Source organism: Neovison vison, chromosome 6 (genome assembly GCF_020171115.1).
Source record: "Neovison vison isolate M4711 chromosome 6, ASM_NN_V1, whole genome shotgun sequence".
Taxonomy (NCBI): Eukaryota; Metazoa; Chordata; class Mammalia; order Carnivora; family Mustelidae; genus Neogale; species Neogale vison.
In genome coordinates, this window is record NC_058096.1 from 172,139,846 (window position 1) to 172,158,770 (window position 18,925).

General features: G+C 47.9%; 1 protein-coding gene across 1 annotated transcript in view; it reads left to right on the plus strand.

Annotated features, from left to right (window-relative positions):
- Nucleotides 1-6,320: 6,320 nt before the first annotated feature.
- The window catches only part of ATP2B2 (ATPase plasma membrane Ca2+ transporting 2), a 284,665-nt gene continuing 272,060 nt past the window's right edge, over nt 6,321-18,925 (plus strand). Inside the window, exon 1 of the mRNA XM_044253000.1 lies at nt 6,321-6,336. The gene's annotated coding sequence lies outside the window, so the exon portion shown is untranslated. The remainder of the gene's footprint in view (nt 6,337-18,925) is intronic.

Here is an 18,925-nt window from a genome sequence, read left to right on the forward strand (position 1 = left end):
CTCAGCCTACCCATAGGTGGTATGAGCAAGTTGGACTCGATGAATGTTTCCCAGACTCAGTCATTCATATACCTCCCTTCACACCTATAGATGAGATAACCTGTACTGAAAAGTACTTAATGTTTTTATTCAAATGAGCTCTTTTTTAAAACCAAAATACATTTTAGAATGAAGGCTTATTGCTACCATAAATGGAAAAAAATGGTAACAGCTCTCATAAATAGAAAGTAACCATAAAAATACTTGAAAAAGGAAAGCAAACTGCTAATGTTGTTAAATTCTGCATAGACCTTGCTTCTCAGTGAAGGAGGCCAGATTTCCTTGGTTGGTAGAGAACTTGGCAAGCTCTGGAGAGCTGTTAAACGTAAGCTAGGACACAGCAGAGACTCTCCCCTTAGAGTAGCCACTCCTTGGGGAGAAGTGTCCTTGCAGTCTGCTTGAATATCACAGGATGGTGATATTGAAAAGCAGGAAACCTTGCTTTGGAAGCATCAAGCCAGGTGCTGTCCTGACCACTCTCTTCTCAGCCCTCCCCATGTGCCCTAGGCCTGGCCTCTCCTGAGAACTCACACCTCCCCCCACAAGCCTCCCAGGAGTCAAAGGTCAGGAAGCCATGTAACTCAAACCCAGCGGTATCTGCTTCAAATCCAGACTGAGGAGGGAAACCAATATGGAAATCTGAAGCTGTCCCATCCCAGAGCTTGGCGGGAGTCAGTTGCTGCCCGTCACTCAGAGAGGGCTCTGACCCATTCTAATCTTACCTTCCGCCACCAGACTCCTCGACCACATCTCCACCACCCCTCATCCTGAACCTAGGGTCTCCAAAGCCCATGACACTGTAGAGTCCCCAGCCCATGGCCATTCTGAATTTCCCTGTAGCATTAACAGGTATGATCAGAAAACAGTGTCTCTTACTCATGCCAAAGCCTAAAGTGACCAACTAAGTCTTCACACCCTTGGAAGGCAGGTGGCCTGGTGGGTGGAGACAGAAAACCCAGGTTTGGGTTGTGTTGTGCTCTGATGGCTCCCCACACGTCCTTACCTCTGGATTTCTGGATGCTGCTGAGCCTTCTCCGGCATTACTAACATCAAGGGTATTATTTACTGGAAAAAAAAATGTTCCATTTTTGATTCAGATTTCAGAAGGATATTTGAAATCTTAAAGCTGCTGCCAGCTCTGTTGAGGGACACAGAAAAGCCCACTTTCTCATGTGGCCTTGGCTCCAGCCTGGCGCCATGGCAGAGAAGGGACATCTTTGCACCACCTAGCCCCAGCCCCCAGATGGGCAAGGCCACGCCAGAACTGGCCAGAAGGGGGAAAACACAGCACTGGGCATTGCCTTAGAAAGTGCTTTTTCTCTCTAGTTAATAGTACAGTCTCTTAGGTGGGTCTTTCCTGCGTGCCTGCCTTCCTTTCTCTCTCTCTCTTCCTTCCATCCTTTCTTCCTTCTTTCTTTTCTTTCCTCTCCTTTTCTTTTCTTCTTTCTTTCTTCCTTCCTTTCCCTTCTCCTTCCTTCCTTCCTTTCCTTTCTTTGCCTCCTCTTCTTTCTTTCTTTCTTCCTTTCCCTTCTTTCCTTCCTTCCACCAGGGCTGGTGTTTGACTAACAAGCATAGTCCGGGGAGCCCTGTGGGTTGTTTATAGCTGGAGTCCCTCTTGGTAGCCCCCAGGGCCATATAATTTGTTCAATATTTTAACCATCCCCTTGTATTCAAAAATATTTATTGAGCACACACTGTGTGCTTTAGGCCCTGAGTTTATCAAACTCTGAGACATACCCATGTCCAGATATGATTCCTCACTCAAAAGCTTATGGGAGACACATCTGTCATCACAGTGCAAGAAGTCTAGACACAGTGCCTGTCGTAGGAGTTAGAGAAGAGTGCCCTTATATCTTGGTCAGAAATGGAGCAGAGGCATTTTGGAAAAGTGACTCAGGGTGAAATTCCACATTCCAGATTCTTATTGAGTCCCCAAATGGCAGTACACGTAGGTATCCCTGAGAGATCTTTCAGGCCAGCATTCCCAAAGTGAGTGCTGAGGAATGCTAGTATTGTGAGACGTTAATAGATGTTATTCCAAAAAAGGTTCAAATAAAGTTAGTTTGGAAAATTCTGGGTCAAGCAAAACTACACTGGTTTCTATGTTGCGGGACTTCATCAGAGCCTTCATGTGTTCGCTGCTTTGTGGAATCTATAAGGAAGGTGAGGACGTAGCATGAAACATGGTGCCCTGTTTTAGGGAGTCTCTCAAAAGACTAGTGCTCCAAAGCTCACTCTGGGGGACTCTGATTCCTTATTCACGGACAAGGAAATAGACCCAACAAGTGGCTGGCTTGTGACCAATATTTCACAGCGAGCCGGGGGCTGAGCTGGTACTAGAACCCAGGGCTCCTTCCCTATAAGCAGGGCATGTGGTTTGGGCTTTGGGTGCTAGTGGCACATGAGAAGAGTAGGATCCACGTGCACTGAAGCAATCCTGGAAAGATTACTAGAGGAGGCAGGATATGAGCTAGAAAGTCCAGAAGCCCTGGGGAGCTAATGACTTGTGACTTTATTGACTAAACAGAACTATCACTGAGAATCAGATACACCATAATTGACGCCCAGTTTGCATAGAGAGAAGTTCAGGCTGGGAAAGACTTCCCACTGGAGTTTGGTCCCTGAATTCACAAAGAGTGGAAGTCCTTGGAAGTGTATTTTCCAAGTACCCTCTTTCGAGAAGCCTCCCCTGGTTGCTAACCCCAAGTCAAAATGATCCCTCCCCCAAAATTCTCACTCCAGGTGTTTTGTAGAATCATTTTGCCCATATTCCAGTCTTTCTTGAAAGTTTTGGTTTAGCCAATGTGAGATCCTCACTGGTTTATAAGGAGTTAGAGAGCAGAGCTGGTGGTTTATTCTTCCTTGCATGCTCAGCGTTTTTTTAGAAACTCACTGTGTACTGGACATGGTGCTCAGTGTTTTCCCTGCATCCTTTCCATTATACCTTCACCACTGCCCCTCCCCTGCAGTAGCTATTTCTATCCCCATCTTACAGGAAAAAAAAACTGAGGCTTGGGACATAGAAGTGACTTGCTCAAGAACATGGGCCAGTAAATGATGAAGCAGAGACTTGAATGTGTTTCCCTTTCCTGGTCACTTGTGAAATTGGGCTGACGGAGTCATAGATAATCCCACAGGCGTGTTGCTGTCTTGGGGCATGACTCGACAGTAATAGGTCTGTCCTGTCTCTGCAAGGCTGGGGTTGGAGCCCCCACATAGCAGCCGTGTTTCAAGCTCAGCCCCTCCTCAGGTTGTTGACCGTAAGAGGATCCAGGGTGTGAAGTGGGGTCACTTTAGAATTTAGAAGGGCAGGAGTCATAGACTGACAGCTGGCATGGTCTTCAGGCTCCTATACCTACTACCCCTGTGTCCAGGCTCACCCCAGGCTTTCTAGAGTCCTTGTCTCACTCCCCCTCGTGTCCGTACAGAATTTTCCATGCTGAGGGGCTCCTGGTTTCCCAACCGATCACTCTCCATCTCAGTCATTCACCTTTATTTATGGACAGAAAAAACTTAGATACAGAGTTCATACTTGTCAATGTGGATGAAATTTTAACAATGTTGACACCGAAGAACCATTCTCCCTGAGGTTCTGGTTTGGGCCAGGGGATGGGGTCGGTGTCCTTTCTTCCGTAATTAAAAATTCACTAGCAAGGACAGATTGCTCATCAATCTTTCATCTCAACAGTCTCTGTTGGAGAAGACAGGGGCACCACTGATGAGGCATGACTGACTGCCCAGAGCTCCAGACCTCGCTACCATGTGCATGAGTTCAGGGCCTTGGGTGGGAAGCAGGTGGGTCCAGCTGAGCCTGGGGTGAAGCTCCTTGAACATCACCAGAAGGATACTGGGCATGACAGGTGGCCAGTCCTAAGCTTTTTGCCTCCTAAGACCTGAAGGCATTGGGGAGAGGCCAACAGAGGGTCAGAAAAGTGAATATGTGGAACAAAATGGTCAGGAGGCGTTGAAATAACAACGGCGCTAGTCGTAGCCATTCAAGATCCTAAAGCTGCTAAGAGTAGATCCCAAATGTTCTCACTACAAAAAAGAAATGGCAATTATAGGACAGGATATCCAGATATACATGTTACTTACCCCACTTGCCCATGGCGGCAATCATTCTGCAGCTGTATCAAATCAATGTATTATAACCTACACAATGTTATATGCCAATTATGTCTCAAGTTGGCAATACGGATCTGATACATTCTCCTTATTTTAGCCAAGTGTAAAGTTAATAGAAACTCTCCAGTTTAAAAAACAAAAACAACAACAACAAAAAAAAACGAAAACAAAAACAAACAAAACCTTAATGGGATAATATGTGAGAGGACTTCAGCATAGGGCCAACCTAGAGAAAGCATCCTAGTCCCTGTTGCTAGTTATTTTAATTGTTGTCAATGTTGTTGCCTCTGTTCCAGAACTCATCTCCTGTGCTGGTTTAAGACCGTTAAACTTCTCTGGGACTCAACTTCCTCATCTGTAGCATATGAATTCTAACAGTAGCTACCTCTGGTAGTTGGGGCGAGGAGTAAATGAACTGGGTATTCCTCAGTGTTGTAAAATCACTATTGAGCAAACCCAGCTGACATCAGTCTCCTGGCCTAGCCAAGCCCTGGGGTATTACAGGCCAAGGGGAAGGGATAGCTTGGTGGGCGAACAAAACACTGGCTCTGCCCCTTTGTGGCTGTGTGGCCTGTGTAAGCCCACCCATCTCTTGGACTCAGTTTCTCCATCTGTACAAAGCAGGTGCCAGAGCAGGTATCTCCTGGGTCAGTTCTGGTTCTGGCTTCTGTGAAATCCTGCACATGGCTGCCTCTTGTCAGGCTCAAGTTTTTCCCGGAAGATCTTTAGGGAGGAGCGTTTTCAGGTGGCCACTTCATCTCCATGACTATTCTGTGTCAGCCTCGTGCTTGTGGGTTCCCTGCAGCTTTGCTCCTGGATCTCTGTGAACTCTGGGCTGGCTGTGTTTCCAGGAAGGGGGGCATTCTGGCTCTATAGTGAGAGGAATTTGAAGGGTGTTCAGTGGAAGAGAACAGAGGTGGCTAGAGGACCTCAGGGTGCAGGCCAGGTTCCAGGTTCTTGGGAGGTGGGGTGGCCAAACAAGGCTCAGTTCAGGTGAGCGGAACAGAGAGATGCCAGCTAATAGTCATTAGGGTGGCACTGAACCCCTGACACTTGGTAGGACCTGGTTAGCCTTGGCTCAAGGGCCTGAAGGATGCGCATCCTGAGGATGAACAGGGTACAGAAAGGCAGGGCCATTGTGCTGGACATCTGCCATTTGCCCCTTGAGACAACTCTCCACCCTCTTGCCACCACCCTGTGCCCTAGGAGATGACCTATAGTCATCAGTGCACTTCCTCCCCTCTCTGGCTTCCTGTTGGCTATGACCAATGGGGAGCTCTAGCAGGATATAAAGTGAGGGGGGCAGGGTTAGGGTATTTTGTCTCCAGCTGTCTCCCTCAGGATCACCATGGGATGGCTTCAGTCCTTGATCCCAGGTGACAGCTCCTGTCAAGGATGTTCTCTGTGCCTGGGTCTAGAAACCATTCCCACTTCCCATGCCCTGTGGATGGTGGGAGCAGAATCCCCACGTCTGCTCCCCCCAGGGAAACTGTGCCACTCTTGCCCACTTCCATGAAAAGGTCCTTTAGGAAGGCTTCAGGATCCTGCCTGATTCAGCTCCCCCAGAGTTGCAGAGCAAGGGTACAGGAAAGGGCTTCAGGATAGGAGGCAGTAGGGCCCCCCATCAAAACCATTTCTAGAATCTGATTCCCATCATCTTACCCTTGATTATTCTGAGATCCCAACCTGGCATTCTCCCTCTGGACTTCTGGCTCCTGTGTTTAGAGCAGGAGAAGGGAAGGGATGGGAGACAGCGATGGCCAATTTGAAAGGGGAGCACACCTGAGCTGTGCAGGTCCTGGCTGGCAGCAGACCCCCAGCAGGGACAGCACCATTAAGCACTGACGGGGACCAGATAGGCTGGGATTAGGGAGCATTTGTGGGCCCAAGCAGGCAGCTGACGTGACTCCAGCTCATTGCCAGCCTGCTGGCCTGTGGCCCAGAGGTGCAGCTGTCCCCAGAGGAGTCAGAAAGCTGGACTTGTGCATGAAATCCCTCAGTTTCTAAATACTGGGATCAGTTCAAATATTAAATTTTAAGCAACCAGATCTGAATCTGGCCACTGGTTTGTGACCTGGAAAATACAAGCCCCTCTGACCTTTCTGATCTCGGTCTTGTTTGCTTGTAGGTTTCCCACACCCGGAGTGCAGACTGAGAGCAGCCAGGAGATAGGTGAGTGTGAGAGCCAAAACCCCGGGTTCACCTCGGGGAACTCAGAGACCCACTCACACCTGGGCACATACTTCAGCACCATTACTGGACCTGGTTTAGCAACGTCTGGTTTGCTGACCATGTGTCTTCACCTCCACTCTCCCCACCCCTATTGCACATCTGCCCCAGCCCTTCCTAATCTTCTTCCGAGCACCAGAGCTCTGAGCAGTGGCTCCCCAGAAACCGGTGGCTAGCAGTGGAGGGGGAGGGAACCAGAAGCAGAGCTGAAGCTGCAGTTTGGGCCTATTTCCTAAATGTGACTTCCCCTCGTCCCAGTACCGTACAGAGGTTGCATGTGACTTCTGTATCTCGGTGTGATATTCTGCCAAAATGCAGGTGTACCTGGATTAGTACATGGTCTTTTGCCATAAAGAGCAATCAATATTCATGAGTGGGTTATAGGACTATCATATCAGTCCTTCATACATTAGTATCTTTTAATGCCATCTGATTACTTTTTGATTACTGTCTTGCTGGGGTCAGCCACACTGAGGGGTTTTTTCTTTTGGGAATTGAGAAGGAGGAGCCCTGCATAGAGGCTGGGGCAGCGTGGGTAGGACCTGGGGCAACAAGGGTCTAGGGGCCTGCCAAGGACATTTCTGGTAGCTTAGTGACTATTTGTGGGGAGCTGGCTCTGGGAGAGCCATCTTTAGCCCCTGTGCTGGGTGGGTGAGTCCTCTGGATACCATGGATACCACCATGATACCCCTGGGAAAGCATGCCCTCAACTCCAGACCATCTGTTTACAAACAAACATTTGAAGACAGAGCCGCTTGCTTGAGGGACTATCTGGGAGTTCTCTGGGACAAGCCAGCTTGATTCCCTGCCAGTGTCCTGGGGCCGTTATTTCCCCAGCAACCTGGGAGAAATCATCCTTCCTCTGGGTGGCTGTGTGTGGAGCTGGCTTCTCTCCTGGGTGGAATCAGCAGTTGCCCCAGGGTATGATCCGATAGAGTGTGATCGGATAGAGCCCTCCCCACCCAACATCCCCTCCTGCCCACCTGTCACACTGCCCAAATCACCATCTGTGTCACTCGTTGGGAGAGGATGAGGAAGCTTTGCAAGCTTCCACCAAAATGTCAACTGAAGGTTAGTAGTGGTTATTTCCAAATTGCAAGATTATATGCAATTTGAGTTTCCTGTGTTTTCCATTTTATGTGTCAAGCACGTGATACTTTTTGATGTTCTCCCCACTGCCACCCCCGAATGCTATCTGGGGTAGTCTAGTGACCCATGGTTTCTTGTGTTCACTGTAGAAATTATCTGACCAGATTAGCTCCAGCCAGTAGCTGGGCCTCGGGAAATTGGGACGTGGGGCCGATAAATTTTGATGGAGAAGCAAAAGGTGATATTGGGAAAGGATTGAGGAGCTGTCCGAGGTGAGCATGGCCTCCTCCTCTTATTCTGCTGCAGTGGTAAGCTAGCGAGCCAAATCATGATATTCTTTTCAAAAATAAGATGGACTTGGTTTGTTCCCTCAATTAAAGCCCCACCTTCTTCCCTTCTCTTGCTAAGAAAGCAGGCTCTCACTTGAAGGGCAACTGCATTGAGGCAGGGACGGACGTCATGCTCTTGCATCGACTATTGCCAGACAACCTAGGTTTTCTTTATTCTTTCTTTCTTTCTTTCTTTTTTTTTTTTTTTTTAAAGATGTCTAAAATTACAATGCAGACTCTAGGGAGCTTTTAATATGTGTGGTCAGAAATTGATAAATTCCCTAAAGTGGCATAACTGACTAGAGAGTTTTAAGAATTTTTAAAAAGTTTCCTCTTTCCAAATGTAAGTAACCAGTAATTCCACTTCTGGGAAATTTGCCCTGAGGAAATAGCCTAAGATGTGTACAAAGATTTATCTACAAGGATGTTTATCATAGCATTATTTACGTTTGTTAAAAAAGAAGAAAACAGGGTGAGTATCCAGCAGCTGGGGGTTGGGGGAGCCCATTTTGGCACATGCAGATGGTGGAAGATTCTGGGCAGCCACTGAATATAGTCTGAGATGAATTTTTAATAATCTAGGGGGAAATGGTCATACTTCCGTGTTAAGTGAAAAGACGATTTGCCCAAATTCTTCCTGACTACATTAAAAAAAGGTGGGATAGATAGAAACAAGTAAGCCAGGTAGAGAGCAGAGAGAGAAAGAAGATTGGAGAAACAGATACCAAAGAGCGGGCGGGGGGGGCGCGGGGGTAACAGGCGACCTATTTTCTGCTTTGTGCTTTTCCGCATTTCTAATTTCCCACAGCGGAATGTTCCCTATTTCTCAAAGAGCAGTTACAATTAAGAAAAAATTCTCTACCCCTCACCCCGTGTGTGTGTGTGTGTGTGTGTGTGTGTGTGTATGTGTACATTTTGCCAGTCTGCTGTACAGGAAAGATTGTTACATTGTTACTTTTTATTCTGAAGCATTCTTTTCCTTATAACATTTTTTAAAACCAAAACCAAGGTCAGTGCCACATAGTGTTCTTCCATCCCTTGAACTGTGGGTCTGAGAGAGCTGGTTTTGGGGGCTGTCTTAGTTTATTAAAACAGGCATAACAAAATACCACAGACAGGATGGCTTAGACGATGGATGTTAATTGTCTCACAGTTGTGGAGGCCAGAAGTCCGAGATCAAGGTGTTGGCAGGTTTGGTTTCTTCTGTCTCTCTCCTTGGCTAGAAGGTTGCCTCCTCCCTGTGTCCTCATACAGTCAGTCATACCTCTGTCTGTGCTATCTGTGTCCTAATCTCTCCTTCTTTTCTTTCTTTCTTTCTTTTTTTTTTTTTTTGTTAAGGTGGATTTAGTTGTTTGTTTGTTTTTTTATAAACATATAATGTACTATTTGTTTCAGGGGTACAGGTCTGTGATTCATCAGTCTTACACACACACACAATGCTCACCACAACACTTACCCTGCCCCATGTCCATCAGCCAGCCACCACATCCCTCCCATACCCCTCTACAACAACGCTCAAGTTTGTTTCCTGAGATTGAGTCTCTTATGGTTTCTCTTTCTCTCTGGTTTTGTCTTATTTCATTTTTTCTTCTCCTCCTCTACAATCTCTCTCTTATTTCTCAAATTCCACATATCAGTGAGATTATATGATAATTGTCTTTCTCTGGGATGCCTGGGGGGCTCAGTTGGTTGGACGACTGCCTTCGGCTCAGGTCATGATCCTGGAGTCCCAGGATCGAGTCCCACATCGGGCTCCCAGCTCCACAGGGAGTCTGCTTCTCTCTCTGACCTTCTCCTCGCTCATGCTCTCTCTCACTGTCTCTCTCTCAAATAAATAAATAAAATCTTAAAAAATATATAATTGTCTTTCTCTGACGTATTTTACTTAGCATAATACCCTCTGGTTCCATCCATATCATTGCAAATGGCAAGATCTTATTTTTTCGATGGCTGAGCAATATTCCATTGTGTGTGTGTTTGTGTGTGTATATACACAAAATACCACAGACAGGATGGCTTAGACGATGGATGTTAATTGTCTCACAGTTGTGGAGGCCAGAAGTCTGAGATCAAGGTATTAGCAGGTTTGGTTTCTTCTGTCTCTCTTGTGTGTATATACACACACAAACACACACACACACACACACACACACACACCTTCTTTATCCATTCATCTGTAGATGAGCATCTGGGCTCTTTCCATAGCTTGGCTGTTGTAGACATTGCTGCTATAAACATTCAGGCGCATGTGCCCCTTCAGATCACTGCATTTGTATCTTTGGGGTAAATACCCAGTAGTGTGATTGCTGTACCATAAAGAAGCTCTATTTTCAACTTTTTGAGGAAACTCCATACTGTTTTCCCAATCTCCCCTTCTTAAAAGGATACCAGTCTATTGGAGTAAGACCTTCCCTAAAGACCTCATTTACCATAATTACCTCTTCAGAGACACTCTCTCCAAACTCTTTCATGTTCTGAGATCCTGAGTGTTAGGACTGCAACATGAATTACGGGGAGGGTCCACACTTCAGCCTATAACAGGGACAGTCTCTTCCCAGTGACTGTGGCCAGTATTTTACAGAGCACAGAGCTTGAAGCTCGAGTGGGAGCAGGGATATTGATGGAGAAGACATTGTCCCTGCCTTTAGGAGGTCCTCAGGGAGGCATGATGTAGACCCTGAATGCAAGCCCCTCACTTCTCCAGCAAGATCCAGCAGCAATGGTAGGACCATCCCTGGTTGTGTCCAGCCAACACAGATTGGCTGCTCAAGGTCAAGGCAAAAGAAAGAGTTAAACATACAAAAAGATAATTTTATTAGGAAACTTTCAAGCACATCTACCATAGTGAGAATCAACAAGTGAGCTATGAACAATCAAATCAGTCAAATGGACTTCTGGACACTAAATCTCAAAGTTTAAAAATAACTTTTTTAAGAATCAACTCAAAGATGAAACTGATTTATTAAATCAATGGTAGAGAAAAGGAATAGGTAAGCAAGTTGGGTGTGGAAGGTTGTGGGTGTTAAGTTTAGTAGACACAATGATTATTAGGTTGGAGAGTAGTGTGAGAGCTGGGGAGAGGCTGAGGTAGGCATCCAATGGCAGGCACCTTAGATTTAAGTGGAAGGTAGTAGGGAGCTACAGCAGGCTCTGGAGCAAAGGTGGAGCAGAATGAGAACAGAAGTTAAGGGAGACTGCAACAGAAAATCTAGTTAGGCAGTCTTTGCTGAAGTACTGGGATGAGGGTCTCAATGTAAGTTCTGGAAGCAGAGCTGCAGAGGAAGACTTGGGAAGATGTTTGTACTACTTCATTTTTCTGGGCCTTTTTTCCATGCCCTTCTCTGTTTCATCTCCAGCATGGCAAGCTCTTAAGCATTGCATTCATGGAACCCCTCTACTCTGAAGCTTATATTAACCTCCAGACAGAGACTTCTTCTTGGGCTCAGCTGCCCATTAGAGCACTGACATAGTCTGTCATGGGGATCTGCACCTCTCCCTGTTCACTGCCAAGCTTCACTGGGTTAAGAATTGGGTGCTCAGCAAGTGTGGGCGGGGTAAGATTGATGACAGAGTCAATGATTGGATGTAAGCTGCATAAGTAGTTGGAGCTTAAGAGATTCAAAAATAATTCCAAGGTGAGTCTGTTAAATTTTACAAATTATCAAGTTCCTATCATGAGTGTGACACTGGTGAGAGAGGAGCGACTTGGTCCCCACCCTCATGGAGCTTACAGCCTAAAGTGGGTAACAAAATAGTAATGAAAACATGATGAATGCTGTGAAGCCCCCAGTCTGCTAGGAGAGCCTGAGGGTGGGGAAGGGGTGGCAGAATCGAGGTGGGCTTCCTGGAGGAGGTGCTTATTTGACGTGGAAATTGGAGGATTTATGAGGATGCAAATGTCTGAGCAGGTCATAGAAGTTAGATGATGGACCAAGATGAAGGTGAGGTAAAGGGAAGCCCAAATAAGGAGAAAAGAGATTCCTGCAAAGGCATCACCTATGCAGAGATCCTGCGGTGAGGGGAGAAGCTTTTGAAATGCAGAAGCTGAGCATGCCTAGAACATAGAGACCAAGGGGGCTACTGGTGAGATGAGAGGTGAAGGTCAGAAGACAGCATCATAAGGCCACCATTGTCAAAGAGATTTTGGACTATAGTCTAAGAACATCAGGAATTCACCAGAGGCTTTTAGTCAGGGAGCAATGTGAACTGATCTGTGTTTTTAAAAGACTGCTCTGGCTGGAGCTATGCTGAGAGTGGATGGCTGGGAGCAGGAGGGGGATCAGTGGGAGGCTGATGCAGCTGTCCAGGCAAGAATCAGTGGTCACCTTGCCTCGATGGTGGCTGTGGATGATGAGAAGTAGATAGAAGACAATGACTCTCAAGATGGACAAGAAGAGAGAGCAAGGATGACTCCAGGCGTGGATTTAAGCAAGGGCAGAGAGGACATTTGCAGAGATATTTGGGGGTGCTTTTGCCACACTGTCACCCCACACTGAACTCCAGCAGTCCAACCGCTGGTCCTTCAATGGGGCTGTCACTCACAGTGACACCAGCATATTAGGCCAGCAGTGATGGCAGGACCTCCAAGACCAGAGAGGAGAAGGGGCTGTCTGCCCTAGGCCCAGAGGCCAAACTGGGACCTAGGACTGTGCCCAGCATCCTGGAGTTGTTGGGGGGGATTGGTTAAGAAAATCTGACCCACAAAGCAGAAAAACTGGGTTTAGCATTTTCCTCTGACTCGCAAAATCTCTTCTCTCAGCACCTTTCGTAGGAGACTGAAAATCCACAATTATTCCTAGATAACCCCTCAGTACTGATTATTCCTTGTCCAAAAGTCCTGGAACTTCCTTCCATGATTGATGTTAACACTGGAGTAAACTAACTTACATTGGAGCAGCCTTCTCCCATCTGCCTCTCAGGAGACCCTCATGGTGATGCTGGAACACAGGCCAGGAGGTATTAGTATTCTTCCTATTCCACAGATAACAAAACTGAGGCTCAGGGAGAGGATGCCACTTGCCCAAAGTCACACAACTCAGAAATGGGAGAGACAGAACCAAAACCCAAATTAGGAGTCTGCCTTCAGTGCATTTTTCTCAATTGTGTTTTTTGTCTTCAGTCTCATGGTAACTTTTGAAATAAATGACCTGGCACATTTTGCTTTTAGAGCATCTGTTTGTTGCCTGCTAATAAAACCTTCATTTTTTCCTTTTGCTCAAACTGTTTGAACTGTACAACCCTGTTGTAATTCCTTCCACATCTATGTAAATAAATCCTTGTAAGAGCCAGCTGCAAAGCAAAAGATTTGGAGACAGCAGATCATCAGTGTGAGAACTTTTCCAGCAGCTGGCCAGCAAGCAGTGGGCGGTGAGGTCCGGGAGGCTGCTGAGGGGCTAGATCATGAGAACTTTGCCTTAATTCCAGGTGGGATGGGGCATGTGAGATTTTGAAGAGGGGGGTCAGGGGAGGGGCACTGACTTGCACATGAACAGAAAGCCCTTGGCTGCTTTGCAGAGGGGAGACTGCATGGCATAGGGGTGGAACCCAGAGACTGGATGGAGTATTTCAGGTGAGAGATGGTGGTGGCCATGGAAGTGGGGAGGAGTAGCCCCATTCTGAATGGATGCCTCCTGGAGTGTGTTTTGACATCAGTTTTGGTGCTGAAATTTAACTCTGATCCTAGCCACCCAGAGTTAGCACAGACCCCACAGTTCCCAACAAGATTGCCCCAGCTTCAGATGCCAACCACAAGTGGGGTCCTCAAGCTAACACACTTCTGATGGGCTGGCTATAAATTTGGGGGTTCCTGTAGCCCTCTCTGGCTGGAAAATTCACTAGAATGACTCACAGAACTCAGGAAAGCACTCTACTTGCATTTACAGTTTTATTATAAGGGCTATAGATCAGGACCACCCAAATAAAGGGACACATAGGCGAGGTCTCACAGGGTCCCACCAAAGACCTGTCTGCTCTCCTGGCACATTGATTGTTGACCGACCAGGAAGCCTCACTGAGCTCCAGTGTTCAGAGCTTTTATTGGGATTTCATTATGTTGGCATGATTGGTTGATTGCTTAGCCACATGACTGAAGTCAGTCTCCATCCTCCCTCCCCTGGCTCAGAGCCCCAATCCTCTAATGACTGCTAATGATCTTTCTGGTGACTAGCACCCATCCTACTTCAGCCTATTAGCATAAACTCAGATGTAGTCCCAGGGGCTCATGAACAACAAAAGACACCCCCATCACTAGAGAAATTTTAAGTATTTACAGTCTCCCTTCTAGGAACCAAAGACAAAATTCAGTCGTAGTCTTTATTATAAACAGGGTAGATGCTATTGCCCTTTACTGAGACTAGCAGAAGACTAGAGGCCAGGGGTGTGGGCTGGGCTAGTAGGTCTGGTTGGGGAAATGGAGGGTAATGTTTTGGACATATTGACTTTGAGATGTTCATTAGACATCCAAGTGTGGAGTTGGCAGTTGGATCTGAGTTTGGAGCTGAGGGAAAGATCAGTATGTAAATCATATTTGAAGCCTCAGGATTAAATGAGATAAATCAAGGAGTGAGTATAGTTGGAGAGAAAAGAGCAGAGCTCTGTGTTTGGAACAGTTACAGCTGGGGGCATGGTGGGGCGGGATGTGGGGGGTGGTGCTAACAAAGGAGGCAAAGGATGAGTGGTCTGAGAGGCAGGAGAGCCCTGGGTTCCCAGGCAGGTGTTTCACAAGGAGGGGAGAAAAAGTCAGTGCTAAACACAGCAAGTCAAGGAAGAGGAGGACCAAGAAAAGGCCATGGGACTTGGCAAGGTGGGAGCTGCAGTGACCTTGAGCTGAGGGGCTTCAGAGGAGGGGAGGTGACAGTAGCTGCCTGGCGGGGCGTGGTGAGGGGAAGTAAGGTGGGAATGGTTAGTGAAGAAGTGCAGACAGAGGGCAGCCCCCCGCAACCACCCAGGGACTGCAGGGCCTGTAGGGGTTATGATAGGAGCTGTCACCACACAGCTGGCAGCCAGAGGGAGTGGTCCAGTGCCAACTATGTCCCTACTTCAGGATTATCTGGCAACTCAGAGTGTGGCTGGAGAGAAGACACAGGAGTGACTACCCACACTGTACAACAGAGAAAGAAAAGTGGAATGTGGCATGACAGAGGTATAGAGTCAGGAGAAATCACTGCTGATCGGGGGTGATCAGGAGAGGTAAGCATAACAACAACAAGGCATTTTTGTGAGGGGTCTGCCTTCATGTGCCTGGGGACTTGCTGACCTCCCCCCCCCCGAATTGTGTTCTTGAATTTAATTCTCACAGTACTGGTATTGTCCTCGTTTTGTGGACAAGGAAACTGAGGCGTATAGGGGATGAGTCACTTATCCAAGGTCACAGTCTTGGAAATTGCCAGAGATAGAAGTTAAGGCAGACTGTAGAAGATTTTTACAGGTAAAGGTAAAAAGGGAACAGGGGGATAGGCTTAAATGAGAACACAGAGACAAAAAAAGTCTATTTGAGTTGGGGGTGGGGGGTACTGGCAGACTCATTTGGAACAAGAATGGGACAGGTCCTAAGTCCTTTCTAAGTCACTCAAGAAAGGGACCCAGTCCTCTTGAACACCATTCTGCTCAGGTCACTGGCAGTGTGGCCTCCAACAGGCTCCTAACCCCTCAGGCTGTCTTCCTCAGTAAGAGGAGGGTAACGTGTCTCCACTGGGGTCAGGACACGGGTGTGAGGGCTGGCAGGCTGAGGCAGGGAGAGCCTGGGAGGAGAAGGGGGTGGGGGCTGGCCTCCGGTGGTGTGTGGGGAGGGCCTGTGGGCCAGGAGACAGGTATGGATCCCACACACCCTGGCCTGCCCCTCAGCCACCCTTCTCCACCCCCTACCATCCCCTCACCCAGGGCAGAAGCATGCCTCCACTGGCTGTTCTTATCACCACTGGTCTGTAGAACAGGAGCAGTGATGGAGCAGGACCCTACCCACCCCTGCCAGAGCACACAGTCATGATATAAAATAGCAACTGGGGAGAAAGCACTTAGCAGAAATGCCCAGTAGAAAGTAGCAGGAGTAGACAGGAACCACCAATTCTAACAGAAAGGCAGATAAAATAAGGAGAATGCTTTCTGAGGTGGGATTTGGCAGCTGTTTAATTCTGCAATGTCTCTGCTCTGTTGAGGTAAGCCTGTGAACCCATGGGTACTCCTTTCCTACCTGTGAAATGGGCACGTCCTGGCTGATTTGGACTGCATGCCACCTGCTGAGGGCAGCACTGGGAGGCCAGCCTGGTGGGATGCGCTTCCAAAACATTTTGTGATCATTGAGGGAGCTTTCCACCTAGTACCCCCAACAGTGTGCATGGCTCTGCCAGGCCTAACATAGACACTTGGCAAGGCCTCCCTGTGCCTCCCATGTCACAGAGGAATAGACTGAAACCCAGAGAGATTGGGCCAAGTTTCCCTCCAACCATTGTTGATATCTCCTCTCTAAATCTTTTTATACACCGTGGAAGTAGAGAGGGGAGGGAAAAAAGAGGGACGGGGGAAGAAATAAGAAAAAAGAGCAGATGGGGAAGGAATAAGACCCATGGCATTACGTGACTTTAGGAGGATGGACACTCACATTTGTGTTCAAGAAGAATATTAAGAATCCCAGTTCATTAGACACTTTGGAGTAGGAGAGAGGCCTAGAACATTCTTAATTTGGAACCTGTCAAGCCAGTCACTTTATCTGGTCATCCATGACCCACTATGTCACTTTCCTTGTGTAGCCAATGTGTCGGTGGTTTAGTCTCAGGTTGCATGGGGGAGAAGCATCTAGAAGGAAAAAAGCCCTTAATGATATGCCCTAGAGAATATAATGTGCTGCCACACCCATGCACGCATGATTTTGGAAGGGACTCATAAATGTGGGCCAGGGGTCTGGATTTGGAAATGCCTGGGACCTAGGGGCAGGCAGTGAGTGAGGCTGGGGCATGCCTGGCCCCCTCCAGCTTCTACTGTCCCCACTGGGCAAGCTCAGGGCCAGTTCTTGAAAAGTGAGTGCCTGTTCCACTCTCCCAGGGGGCTCCATGCTAACTTCCAGAAACCCTGGCTGTGTGCCTTCTGGGCTGGTTCCTGGCTGTAGGTCATATTTTACAGTGTTCTGGAACTTCTTTACCTCATTCTTGGTATCTTCCATGAGTCCTCTAGCAGATTTGAAGGAGGGGACAATTAGAGAGCAAACATCCCATCCTGAGCAGCCACCAGCAACAGAATACTATGCCAGGAGCCTTGTGCACATTATTTAACCTGAGACTTTTACCACTTCTGGAAGGTGTGGGCATAAGTCTCTGTTTCATGTGCAGGCAAACTGAGGCTCAGAGAGGTTCAGTAGTTTTCCCTGGATGCCCCAGCCAATAAGTGGAGGGAGCAGAGTGGGAAGCTAGGTCCACAGGACCCCAGGCGTCCTGCTGCCCCTTGTGCATCCCCACCCTCCCCTCTAGCCTGAGTCCCTGAGGATGGTGCTGACATTGATCCTGCCCTTGTCTCTGGACTGGTTTGGCTATTCTTTTCTCCTCCCCCTGTGCCATCATCTTTGCAAGTCCCAAAGGCCCACTCTCTTCAAATGTAGTTCATGTCAGACCCCACTTTGAGAACCCCTTGACTCAAATCCTGGAAAAGTCCCCAAGGTCCTGGAAATGCTCCTAAATTGGACCCCTCTGAGAATAAGCAAAAGGGGATGAGAGGCTCTAGGAATCCAGAGGAAAAAACTGATTGGTTAGGGCTTGAAGGAAGACTCATGCCCTTTGGTTTTGAAGAACGTGGTCATCAGACCTCCAATGCCAGAGCTTGGAATAGTGGGTCAGGAAAGTTTTTTTAAAAAGGGGGGAGGTTTTAAGAGAAACAAGAAGGAAAGAGGGGGGTGGGGAGAAGTAAAGGAACCAGGAATAGCTAGGGAGAGTAGACAGAGTCACAGGTTCTTCTGAACTGTCATGAGCCCAGTGGGAATATGAGGTGACTTCCCAAGCACTGTGGTAGGGGTTGAACAAGAGGGAGCTTGGGTCGTTGAGGAGTGACCCAGTGGCACAGGCCTCTTGGTGTCAGGTCACACGGCCACCTCCCCAGTGACTGAAGGCACTGCCGTGCCCCAGTGAGGTTCACCTCACCAGCCCCATGTCATCCAAAATGCTGAAATCACCGATGAGGTCCACTGCACACTGTGAGGTTTGAACCCATTCCCATAAAAATAAAACCAGAAACCTGCCAGGAAAGAGAGTTAGCTCTCACAGGGTTAACCTTCAGTTATTCGGAACCCACTGGGCCCCCCCTTCCCTCACACAGACCATCAGAGGGCCTTCCTCCATTTCTTCCATTGGCATTTCTGTAGTGGCAAATGGTTTGGTCTCTGGCCCACACCAAGGGCCTTTTGTTAGAGGTTGTTCTTTAATTTTCCATTCCTTTTTATGCATACTTGCAAAGCTCCCAGCTCCAGCCAGGCGAGGAGGAGACTTGTAGTAGCAGGACTGATGATGTTGAGAGGCTCCTTGAAGCTGCCAGAGCCGCAGTCCTGGGTGGGGGCAGCCTCCGGCTCTGCAGCGCGGCTCTGTCCGCCTCTCCTGCTGGCAGCCAGAGCTCTCCGTAGGGTTCCTCACCCTACAGCTCTGGGGCAGAGGAAAGGCCTGCTCCTCTTGCACAGCTGGCCAGGGACAGATCTGGAAGGGTAAGTGAGGGTCTGCAAGTACCATGCACCCACGGAGGTCGGGAAGGAGTCGTAGGCTCTGGGACTTCCAGAAAAACAAAGCTGATAAAGCTGTTGTTGCTGAGATTGAAGGAGGAAATAGCTTGAGAGCCTGTTCTGGGGATTCTATGAAGCCACAGCAGGACTTGGCTCTGCTTACGCTTGAGGTGGCCTAGAATTCTGAGGAAGGAAGGTGTCTATTGGCTCACATCCGAAACAAGGAGGATATAGGACTTCCCTGAAGGACCTTAGCAACTTCCTTCATTCTTTGCCAGATGTTTTCTGAAGGCCAAATACATGCCAGGCTCCCTGCTGAGCATCAGGGGCTTGAAGGAGAGCTAGAATTAGGCCTCTACCTAGAAGTACCCCTCGTCTTACCAGCAGGATGGTTGCTTAAATACCTGTAATGTCACAAGATGTA